Source organism: Papio anubis, chromosome 11 (genome assembly GCF_008728515.1).
Source record: "Papio anubis isolate 15944 chromosome 11, Panubis1.0, whole genome shotgun sequence".
In the NCBI taxonomy this organism is placed as follows: domain Eukaryota; kingdom Metazoa; phylum Chordata; class Mammalia; order Primates; family Cercopithecidae; genus Papio; species Papio anubis.
Window position 1 is genome coordinate 86,049,167 of NC_044986.1, and position 12,861 is coordinate 86,062,027.

Sequence of the window (12,861 nt, forward strand, 5' to 3'; positions counted from 1 at the left end):
TTCATAAGTGTCAGGCACTGTCACCATCACTTTCTGGTTCCTTTGGCCACAGCCCCTCACTGCTCAGCAGAGTTTTATTGTCCAGTGATGGCCCTGAGAGCCTAGCAGGGCTGAGCCAGGGGCAGGACCCCTCCCATTCCTGGAGGCTGAGAAGGTCACTGCTCTCTGCACTTCCTCCCACAACACAAGCCTGAAAAAGTTGCAAGAAGAGCTCCAGGAGCACAGGGCCTCTCAGCACCCAGTGGAGGCTCTGGATTCTGCAGCAGCTGCAGTTGGAGTCTCACATGCACAGGGAAGGCCCAAGTTTAATAAAGGATAACACCTAGACTGAGGGACTGAAGGGGAATTGGATTCAGATGACCAAGTGAATGAGGCTTAATTGGAAAAAGTTACTCCCTCCTTCCTTGCACCAACTCCAAGAACATAATCTGGTGAAGCAATCTTGGCAGAAGTGGCTATGGCCTCTAAGGAGCATCTCTGCTTTGGGGATAGTATTCAAGGCTCAGGGCTCAGACCCTGAGCAGAGAACATCCTCATGCTGTCTGTGAGCAATGCTGGCTGTGAGATATAGGCTGGTGCTCTGCTTGAAGCTCCCAGGCAGGCCCTGAAGTGCACAGCACCTGTGTGAGAAAAGTCAGAGGGATTCGGACTCCTAGAGTTTCTGGCATGGTAAGTGTCATACCAGGCTTTGCAATGGCCACCAGCATCCCCCACCCATGAGGGCTTCCCATTCCTCACCGCCTCTCTGCCTCCTATCACCCAAGTCCATCATCCCAGCACTGCCAGGCTCCCCTCCCCTATTCCTCTTCGTTACTTTTTTCCCAGTGCTTACCACCTGCCAACATACCATGTGTCTTAGTTTGTGTTGCTACAACAGAACACCTGAGACTGGGTAATTTATAAAGAGAAGAAGTTTATTTAGCTCACAATTCTGAAGGCTGGAAAGTTTGAAATTGCACATCTGCATCTGGTGAGGGGCTTGGGCTGCTTCCACTCATGGCAGAAGGCAAAGGGGAGCCAGACTTTGCAGAGATCGCTTGGTGAAAGAGGAAGCAAGAGAGAAAGGGAGGTGCCAGGCTCTTCAACAACCAGCTCTTGTTGGAACAAACAGAGTAAGAACTCACTCATCCTGGAGGGAGAACATTGATCTCTTCATGAGGGACCTGCCCTCATGACCCAAACACCTCACATTTGGCTCCACCTTCAACTTTGGGATCAAATTTCAAAATGAGATTTGGAAGGGACAAACATCCAAGCCATAGCACCCCATAATTTAGAGTTAAATTGAGTCTACCATTTATTGTCTCTTTTCTCTCAACAAGAATACAACCCAAATAAAGGCAAGCATCTCTGTCTGTTTTGTTCTCTGCTGTATCCAAAGCACCTGGAATGTAGTAGATGCTCAGTAAACATGTGTGGAAGACAGGAAGGAGAGAGGAAGGGAACAGGGAGGGAGGACAGCAGGCAGAAAGACAGGAGTGTGGATTAGCATCAGATGGTAGACCACCGGTCACAAAACAGGGTTCAAGGCCCCTTGGAGCTCATGAAGAAACCAAGGAGCAGCTTGGCATGCCAGTCATGCCCCCACCGATACATGCCCTGAGCTAGTGAGGAAGATCACAGTCAGAGCCAGATGGGAGGGGGAAGAAAATGGACGTCACTGGGGAAACTCTCAGAACAACAAAGGAATAAGAATTTTTTCTCCCTGCTCACTGCTTGTGGATGTGTTAGGCAAGAGGGTCAGCACACTCTGTAGGCCCCAGGATGAAGCTGCCTCTGCTGCTGGACCAGCACTCCCTGGACGTGGAACACAGTGTCAGTACATAAGCCTGTGGCTAGAGCAGGTCTTCCTAGGGGCAAGGGTAGAGGGGGATCCTGGTGTCAATCATAGCAAAAGGGGTGGATCCCTAGACAGGAAGTGATCTTGAAAGGAAGGCCTGGGACAGAGAGACAGGTCAGCCTGGGTCTCAGATGTCATTTCCTGGAACCTTGACTGAGGACACAGACTGTCCTCAGTGGGGATTGCTGAGCTGCTGCCTGGAGTGGAGGTTAGAAGTGGAGCAAAAAGAGGAAGGATGCAGCCATGGTGGCCTCCAAACTGAAGGTGCAGTACCCTGTACTCTGATGGCCCTGGGTCATAGGTCTCTTTGCAGTCTACTTTCCTGTAGGATGAATGTGACAGATTGTATTTTCCAAAATGCTACAAAATTATTTCCCATCCTACATACTCTCCTGGAAATTTTTCATTCCCACAGTAAGAGATAGAGTCTATGTTTCTTCCCCTGCCTTCCCCTAGATGGGCCTCTGTGACTGCCTCCACTCATTGAGTACAGTGGAAGTGACCCTATGTGACTTCCAAGGCTGGGTCACAAAAGGTGATACAGTTTCTACCTGTTTCTCTCTTTGTAACCCAGGGTTAAGTAAAAAGTCTGAGGCCACCATGCTGTGAGGAAGCTCAACTAGCTCACATAGGCAGACCACAGGGAGAGGCCCTGAGACTACATGACAAGATGCTGGATCTCCCCTGATCTTCCACAGCCCTTGACCTTCCAACTCCAGCCATCACCCCAGGACAACCACATGAGAGGTCTGGTGCCAGAGCCACCAGCCAAACCATTCCCAAATGCCTGACCCACAGACCCAAGAGATATAATAAAGCATTGGCGTTGCCTTAAGTCACTGATTCTAAAATGATTTGTCACTCAGCAATAGAGCAATGGAACATTCCAGCTGGTCTCCACCATGCTCCACTATACAATAGGGAATAGGGGAAAGATGGAATGTCCGTGCTTGGGTCAGACGAGACACATCCCTCAGGGACAGCTTGGAGGAGGTGGCTGATTAGTACGAGAGTAGGAAGGGAATCGTCCATGGCAGAAGTTGAGGCTGTAAGCCCTGGCCAGCCAGCCCGCCTTGCCTTGCATGGCAGGACTCATGTTTTAGAGGCCTGGTAAGCCACTTATTGATAGCAATTATTCTCTCAACATTGTGCTGAAGAAAAACCTGAGGCTTAGTGCACACCAAGGTCATTGTGCCCACACGGAGTGGAACTGGGATCTGAGCCCTCCGTTTCCCCAACTGCAAACCTAAGCGGCTGTGCCAATGCCACGGATGCTCAGGGAAGAGCCTAGTCATGCTGTGCAGACTGCAGCAGTGTGGGAGGAAACAGGGAGGGGTCCTGCATGGGGCAAGCTGAGGCCAACTCACGTCAGGGGCCATGTGTGGCAAGGTCCCCACCCTGCACAGAGACCTGGACCAGTCCTGTCCAGAAACCTCTACTCCCTCCACAAGCAGGCATGACTACATCCATTCAGAGACATGCTCCTCCCCATGAACCCCTGCTGCCAGCCTGCCTTGCCTTTCCAGCCCTCCACATACCTTCTGCAGAAGAACGTCCTCTTCATCAGATAGGGAACAGGTGCACTGGGAGAGATGCCCTGTGCCAGCAGGTTATCATGAGGGTGTGAACCTGAAAGCTTGGATTCAGCAGGCTTCAAGCAGTGTTTGGAGGCATAGCTGTCATTGAGGGCTGCCACAGTGGAAGGTCAGATTCACCCAAAGTTAGAAAGCTCCATGCCTGGAACACACGTGGGGTGGGCAACAATAGTGAATGGGGCAATGAAGAATCTGCAAGTGGTGGCAACAGCCAATTCCCCACAGACCCAGGTCTACTACAGGAACATTTTCCCAGCACAAAAGCCTCCTAAGAAGTGGATGTTAGGAGGTGGTGCTTGGAGGGACAGAAAGGGAACTCAGAAGGTATTATGATTCTAAATTCCTCTAAATGGGGATAGAGGGAGTAAAGCGTGAAGCTGTTCATGTACCCCCTGCCCACTGAGGCATCCTGATGAGGAGGCAGAGCCGAGCCTGCAGGGGTATCTGGGCCAAGCCAGGAGAGGAGGGTGAATGCCTGGCAGGGGCAGCCTGAAGGTGCTGTAGGCGCTGGAGACCTGGAGCTACTGGATGAGGGAGGCCAGTGGGGCGCCAGGCTCTGACAAACCACCACCCTCCAAAGTCACCCCACTGAGTAAACAGAGATGAATCTTCCCCATAAAGAGGGACTCCAACTGATGCCACTACTAATCACTGGCAATAAAACTGCTAAATAAAGAACAGAGACGGAATGATAAATCTACAGGAGGGAGGCCCGACAGAACAATTACGCTTGAGAGGCAAACATGCGTTCACAGACATCACTGCCAGCCATGTATTATTAATAAAATAGTCATTGAGCTCAGTCAATAATAAAAGAAGAGGGGACCCCAGTCTCCCCCACCCTAGTGGAGACTTCCATCAGCTCTCAACCCTAGCACTGAGCACTGACAAGAGCTCCTAGGTATGGGAATGTGCTGCCCTGCCCCACTCCTGGGGCCACAGGCAGGACCCTGATGGCTCCCACTGCCAAGCACACCAAGTCCAGGTCCTCCTTTCTCAGTTGTAATAACAGCATCCCCTGACTACTGTTGCATAACAAATTATCCTGAAACGTAGCAGCTTAAAACAAAAAACACTTATTATCCTGCAATTTCTCTGGGTGAGAATTGGGCGTGGCCTGGCTGGGTGTCTCTGGCCTTCAGTGTCTCATGAGGCTGCAGTCAAGCTATTGACCTGGGCTGCGGTCTCATCCGAAGACTGCTGGGGAAGGGCGCTCTTTCAAACTCATGCATGTGGGCCTCTGCTCCTCTGGGGCTGTTGGTATGAGGCCTCCCTCAGTTCCTGCCTCAAGATATGTCAGCTGGGGACCCACCCTCTCCTGAGGATCTGTCCAAGAAAAAGTGGGAGCATGCACCCAGGATGGAAGCTGCCATCGTTTTCTACCCTAATCTGGGAAGTGGCATCCCATAGCTTATTTTATTCATCAGAAATGAGTTACTAAATCCAATCCACTCTCAAGGGGAGGGGGCTACAGGAATCACTGGGGGACATTTTAGAAGCTGCTTGCCACACCTACTACATATGGGGGTGGTAGGCAAAAAGACCAGCTGAGAGGCAGGTGGTCCTCAGAGTCAAAGAAGGTATCAGGGAGTGAGGGAGGGATGGAGGGAGGCAGGATATTCATCAACAAGATGAAATATTTCCTCCCAAGTTGTGTTTGCTTCTCCCCCTACACTCCCTACAACACTGAGGTAAAAAAGTATCCTAAAAGAACAAAGGAATTTGAGAATTTGTGTCAACCCCACATCTGCTCTTTAATCCCCCATACACATGGTGACACAGATACCAAAAAAGGGAGCATGAGCGGGCTCTTCAGAGTATGACTGGCAGCCACGCCTGGCTGTCATGTGTGACCTTCTTCTCTCCTGGCACTCCTCTGCCCACAGAGAAATGGGAACCAAGAACAAGGTGGCCTTTTCAGGATAAGAGAAACATGCCCAATATGGACTACATTTGGGGTCCTGCTTGTGCTCGGGGCTCTGTCTCCCTTGCCTCACTCACGATTCATTCCAGAGCAGCCATCACTGTGCCTGCTTTCTGGGAGGGAGGAGCCCACCAGGAACACTGGTCTTTGACTCAGGCCCAACACTAGGGAGCCAGCTCTGTACAGACATCTGGAGAAAAAGATCTGGATATTAATGAAAGTGAGAGTGGTGGTACCACTCATTTGCATGAGTCACTGATGGCCACTTGAGCTGGAGCTCCAAGAAGCTCACAGAGCCGGGGATGTAGACAGCCTCAGGGGGCCTAAAGGTGGGCAGAGTTGTCCCAATAGCCTCCTAACTCTGCCCAGGACTTCCTGAACTCTCACACTTTCTCCCACATCTAATTCCTCCACCTACCCCTGAGTTGGCCAGGGGAGGGCTGGCCTAGGGTCAAGTTTCCCTCCCCATGTTGTGACAGCTGGTGACTCCCCCCCAAGATAGGCTGGAAGGCAGAACCCAGCCCCAGTCTTGAGACACCAACAGGATGACCTGCTGCCCCATCTCCAGCTGGCTTCCTCCCCACACCCTCCAGCCCCCTCCACTGCAGTGACGGGCAGTGCAGGATTGACCGGGAAGCAAAGCAGGAGGAAACCCTGGCAGAAATATGTGTTCCCTGTCCCTCTCTGGGACTCAGGGCTGAGTGTAGTGGAATGCCTCTCCCCAGGCCAAGACTCCTGTCCAGCAGCCCCCCTCCAAGTGGTAGGGCACACTGGCTCAGGGACCCTGCCAGCCCTTGTCTACTTGGGCCCAGGGATGTAATGGCTCCCCACTGTTGCCAGCTTTACCTACACACCTGAAAACCCTCCCTCCATGAAGCTCTTTGAAACCACCTATGGGAAGGCACCTGTAGGACCCTGACTGGTGGAGATGGGGTAGACTCAGTCCAGATCTGGGAACTGGTGGAGACGGTGGGAATGAGAATGGGACAGAGACAAGGAGGAAGGCGCCAGTGGCCATGAGATGACCTGTCAGGCCCATCTGACAGCTGTGTGGACATGTCCAGCTGCCTCAACAAGCTGCGATGAGTGTGGCATCTCCTCCTGTGACCCCATCTGGCTGCTTAGGTCTGGGTTTTTACTACACAGCTGCCAAGAGGTACAAACAGGAGTGTCAGCATCCCGCTCCCAGCTCTCTGGGTGAGCGCCCTCTCTCTAGATCAGTCTGGTCACTCACCTGCCTCGGCCAAGTACTCTCAGGACCACAGTTGATGTAATACTTTTACTTTAAATCAACTCCCTTTTTTATTCCACTAAAATATTCTAAAAGGAAACTTTATCTCAATGTTTTGCTGTGCCAGTTATCTGTTTCTTAATGCATGTCAACATGGATACACATCTACATAAAAACTGTGTTGATGCAGGAACCATCTAAGTGTTTTTCATACCAGGAATGCAGCACTCCCCACATTCTGCTCCAGCACTGTGCCTGGTACTCCCAGTCTTCTTACAGCCAGGGCATGATCCCTGTAGCCACGTTGGGGCACAGGAAGTGGGGTGCCTGGTTCCTTGTGTTGACAGTTGGGATTCAAGCTGTCTGCCTTGGAGTGGGCAGGGTTGAGGGGTTCCTCAGCTTGGCAGTCCTGGAGAAGAAGCTTCTAATCCACTGACAGCACTGCAGACAGCAGCAGGCCCACCTCTCTCCAGCAGGGCGGGTAGGAGAGCTCAGGACAGGTTGCCGATCTCGGGAAGACCATGCCTTTGCTTTGGGACAAATTCCCAGGAAAGGAGGGAGCCTAGGCATCCATGTCATATGTATTTTGGCTCTGCTGATCACTAGCCTTTTTGTCTCTAGGTAAGTCACTTAAACCCTTTGAGCCTCTGCTTCTTCCAGATGTAAAGTAAAAAACAAAATAATGCCAGCCTTATAAATGTATGTGTGCATCAGAAATAATAGGTGAGAAGCCTCTGGCTGAATGCTTGGCACATAGATGGTATCCATAAATAATCTTTATTTTCATAATCAAAGACAAATTCAGCCCAGCAACCCTTGGTATTCCAAAACTTCCTTGGTATTCCAAAACGTCCTTGCAGCCCCTACAGTGTAAAGCTCAGACCCCTACCCTGCTTCTCAAGGCCCCTGGCCTCTGGCCTAAGCCTGTGTTCTGGGCCTCCCCCACCACACCCTGGACACCTTTGCTCTTCTCAGATGGGACTACATTGACTCTTGACATAAATACATCAATTTTCCCACAGGATGGGTCTCCAAACTTTGTACCTGCACCCCTAAGTCAACTTTCTGGTACCACAGTTCGACTTCAGAGCATCAGTCCGTGCGTGGACACTTTAAGCTAAATAGTCAGTGCTTTAGTGTTAACATATTTTTATCAATACCACAGTGTTGGTGCTATACCGGATTATTGGCCTTTCTTATCTTTTTAAAAAGTGGGAAAGGAGAAATTAAAGCAGAAAAAAATATAAATCATGAGGCACACTGCTACTAACAAGCCACTGCTTTCACTCTGATGTTCACTGGAACAGTCTGGGCACTAGGTGTCCATCTGTGCAAGGAACAAACCAGGAGAAGAGCAGCGGCCAGATGTCAGGAGGAAGCAGAGAGGAAGTTTCTAGAGTTTAAGTGCATGGATGGAGGGAATAGAGATGCATGGATTGAGAATGAACTGCAAAAGAACATTCCAGAAGCAGAAGCTTAGGCCCTGATACAGGACTTCCTCCAAAATATGTATTTAAGAAGGAAAAAGCAAAGACCCAACAGTGTGTGTGACTTGCCACTATTTGTTTGAATGAGAGATATGCATATACACCGTCTCTGGGTGGATACGAGGAACCTGGTAGCAGAGGACGTCTTTAGGGAGAGAGGCCAGAAGAGAGAAGGTTAGCAATGGGGAGAAAACATCCAACATAATTCACCAGGCTTCCTTGTTTTCTTCTTACCACGTGAGTAGGTTGTAGTATACAGATCCAAATGGAGAGAAGATTCATGAGTCCATATGCTACATTGTGGCTTCCCACAGACTCCTCTACCAAGACAAGCAGGCTGGCATTGCATCTCCTCTTGACAAATTGTTCCCAAAAGTTGATAAGACATCACCAAAGTCAATTTTGCATTGTCCTACTCAATCCTGTACACGTTGAAAGAATCCCCATCAGCAAAGTTTTTTCCACATCAGAAATAATTTCTTCCAATAAGCACATGAAAAGATGCTCAACACCACTAATCCTGAGGAAAATGTAAATCAACACACCACAATGAGATGTCATCTCACTCCCGTTAGAAGGGTCACTGTAAAAAAATAAAAAATAACTAGAATCCTTGTGCATTGTTGGTGGGAATATAAAATGATGCTGCCACTATGGAAAACAGTATGGTAGTCCCTCAAAAAATTAAAAACAGAACTACCATATAATCCAGTAATCTCACTTTGGGGAATAGGAAATACACCAAAATAATTGAAAGCAGGGTCTCAAAAATGACAATAGCCCAAAGGCAGAAGCAACCCTCGTTTGGTTGCTCATCCAAGTATCCATGGGGGATGACTTGTTAGGCTAAATGTGGAGTATACTTACAGTGGAATATTACCCAGTCTTAGAAAGGAGGGAAATTCTGACACATGCTATAATATGAATGCCTTGAGGACATGATGCTAAGTGAAATATGCCATTTAGAAAAAGGCAAATACTGAATGATTCCACTTAGATGAGGTACTTAGAGCAGTCAAACTCACAGAAACAGAAAGTAGAATAGTGGTTGCCAAGGGCTAAGGATAGGAGGGATTGGGGAGTTATCATTTAGTGGGTGCAGAGTTTCAGTTTTGCAAGATGTGAAATTCTGGAGATGAACGTTGGTCATGGTAGCACATCAATGCGAATGAACTTAATGCCACTGATTTGTATACTTAGAAATGGTCAAAATGATAAATTTTATGTCATGTGTATTTTGCCACAATAAAATATATTTTTAATTTAAAAGTTTTTTCTGTTTCCTAAATGTCACTATATGCTATCTGATGGAATTAGATTCAGGTGTTTAAAAAGCATTTTAGAAGTTATGTGGTGTTGACTAAATGCTTGTGTCCCCACCCCCAATTCAATGGCTTCATATGTTGAAGCCCCAATCTCCCAGTGTGGCTATATTTAGAGATGTAGCCTAAAGGAAGTAATTAAAATTAAACTACATTATAAGGCTGGGGCCCTGATCCAACAAGATTTCTGTCCTTATAAGAGGAGATACCAGAGAGTTATCTCACTCCTCCCCTATCCCATGAGGAAAGGTTACTTAAGGGCACAGCAAGAAGGCTGCTGTCTGCAAGCCTGGAAGAGAGCCCTCACCAGGAGCCAACACTGCTGCTGCCATGATCCCAAACTTCAGCCTCCAGAAGTGAGAGAAAATTAATTTATGTTGTATAAGCCATCCTGTCTGTGGTATTTTGTTATAGCAGCCCAAACTGACTAATACATGTTATATGTAGTCAGTGTTTACTCTCTACGGTTAATGTTTTAAATCACCATGAATAACAATCATGTTTAACAATCTTCTTTAAAAAACATATACCCCTGTGTGATCTCATGTATATAACAGTCTCAAAATTTTTTAAGTATAATGATGGAAGACAGATGAGTACTGCCAGGGGTTACATCTGGGGAGGGTATGATTACAAAAGAGTAGCATGAGAGAGTCTCTTGAAGGTGAAGGAACAGTTCCACATCCTGATGGAAAATGTATATGTGATGACATTTCATGCAATCATTACCTTCCTCCCCCAAAATGAGCATATGTAAAAATTTATGAAATCCAAATAAGGTCTGTAGGTTAGTTAATAGTATTGTAGCAATGTCAATTTTCAGTTTTGATCATTGTACTATTGTTATGTCAGTGTTCTCTTTGGGAGAAGTTGGGTGAAAAGGACATGAGAACTCTGTACTACTTTTGCAACTTGTAAGTGATTCTAAAATTATTTCAAAATAAAAAGACTTCTAAAATATATCCACAGTTAAAGTAGCTTTTATCAAAAAGATTTTTTTAAAAAGTTGGTAATGGCATATATGTGGAGAAAGAAGAACACTCGTACACTGTTGGTGGGACCATAAACTAGTACCACTACCAAGGAAAAGAGTATGGAGTTTCCTCAAGAAACCAAAAATGAAGCTACCATATGATCCAGCAGTTTCACTACTAGGTATATATCCAAAAGAAAAAACATCAGTGTATTGAAAAAAGACATCTGTCCTCCCATGTTTATTGCAACACTATTCACAATAGCCAAGATATGAAGTCAACTTGAGTATCCATCAACAGATGAACGGATAAAGGAAATGTGGTATATATACACAAGGGAATAATATTCAGTCATAAAAAAGAATGAAATTCTATTGTTTGCATCAACATGGATGGAACTGGGGGACATTATGTTAAGTTAAACATGCCAGACACAGAAAGGTAAATATTGCATATTATCTCATATGTGGGAGCTAAAAAAAAAAAAAAAATTTGATCTCATGGAGGTAGAGAGTACAATGAAGGTTACCAGAGGCTTAGAAGGGTGGTGAGGATGGGGGGATTAAGAGAGATTAGTTAATGGGTACAACAATACAGTTAGATGGTAGAGATAAGAGCTAGTGTTTGGTAGCACAATAGGGTAGCTATAATTGACAATAATTTATTGTATATTTCAAAATAACTTGAGGAATGGATTTGGAATGTTCTCAACACAAAGAAAGAATAGTTGATTTGGGGTGATGGATATTCCTGATTTGATCATTACACATTGTATTTTTATGTTAAAATATCACATTTACCCTATAAATATGTACCACTATTTCCTGACCCTAAAAAATTAAAAATTAAAATATGTATCTGATAGTTGGAGAATTTGTGATATTCTGTAGCTCCTTGGAGACAGAAGCCACTTTACCATGTGTAAGGTCTTGTTGGACTTCTGTACACAGGATTTGCATATCATCCCAGGTGCACTCTTGGTGAAAACAGGAGCACAACACGCTCAGTGGCCCAGAGTCGCTGGAATTCTGCATCCCTCTCACTTATAAGGCTTCTCTCTGCCCAGAAGATTCTTCTCCAGTTCCCTCAGTCTGAAGCCGCTGGCCATTGTCCAGGACAGCTCACACCCTCCTCTGCAGCAGCAACCTCACTGAGTGCTGGCCACAGTGCCCCTCACTGTCTCATCCCACCTAATCCTCACTGCCCCCATTTTACAGATGAGGAAACTGAGGCTTGGAGAGGGCAAGAGATTTGCTTCAGTGGGTTGTGTGGGATCCTGGACTCAAGGCTGGGTCTGGTGACACCCCCACTGGGCTGCCATCGCCCCCCACCACCACCACCACTCAGACTGCCACCTGCAGGCTGGCCTCTGGCAGCAGGTGTGAGGGAAGCCAGTGGGGAGAGGGCACTAATTCAAGTCTGCAGCAGAGCAGCTGTTCTCTGGGTCCCTGTGGCCTGAGGCCATGCTGCTCTTATGTTCTCGGGTAAAGTGCTCCACTTAGGAGAAACTCTCTCCTGGCTGCAGGGCCATTAGCTCCCTGACTCCTGAAAAAAAACATTTGGCCAGCGCTGACAGATGTGGCCATTACACAATCACTTAGCCCCCTCTCACTGCCCCATCCAGACCTTGGGAGGAGGAGGGGCCTTGAGGCAGGCAAAGCCCTGGGGAGAGTCCACGCAATTCACTTCCTGGAGCTGCCTCCTCTCTGCTCTTAGATTGCATTTTGCCAGGCCACACTGATGCAGCAGGAGGCAGCTTCAAACAGCACCATGTGCTGCCAATGACCTTGTTCTCCTGAGAGTGGTTCAAAAACTGCCTTCACATGCATCATTTCCTTGACTCCTCATAATAACCCTCTGTACTCAAAATTAGGATGATTCTTTCCATGATACAGATAAAGAAATGAGGCACAGAGAGGTTAAATGTCTTGCCCACAGTCACATAGCTGGGAATGTCAGGCCTCTGATTCCCAGGCCTGTGACGCTTCCTCCGCCCCAGGCAGCAAGTGTTACCATGCATGGGGAACTCCACCTCAGAGGAGGGTCTCCAGGGCCAGGGCAAGGGCAAGGGCTGCTTCTCTCTGCTGAGTGGAGGAATGCGGCCACCAGAGACTGCAAGGAACATCTTGCCCCCTTGGCAGCTGCCAGGCAGCCCTTGACCCGGTGGGCCACCAGCTTGGGTAATTTCCTCCTGCACCACCCTCCTTTGCTCTCTAGACCCTGGCTCAGGATGGATGAGTGCCCTCTCCCACTCAACTCCCCACTGCAGTGTGGCCCAGGCAGGGTTGGCAGCCCTCCAACAGCTGGCAAGCCTCCTCTCCCAGCCATAGCAGAGGTCCCAAGATAGGGGTTGCTGTGGCATCTGGTGCACCCAGCTGAACCAGGCCAGGATCAGGCAGCCACAACTCCCGCGTTGTCTGACAATGCACCCAGCAAGAGGGAGGGGGTGGTGCCCAGGACCTAAGGAGGTGTGCTAAAGAGCAATGGC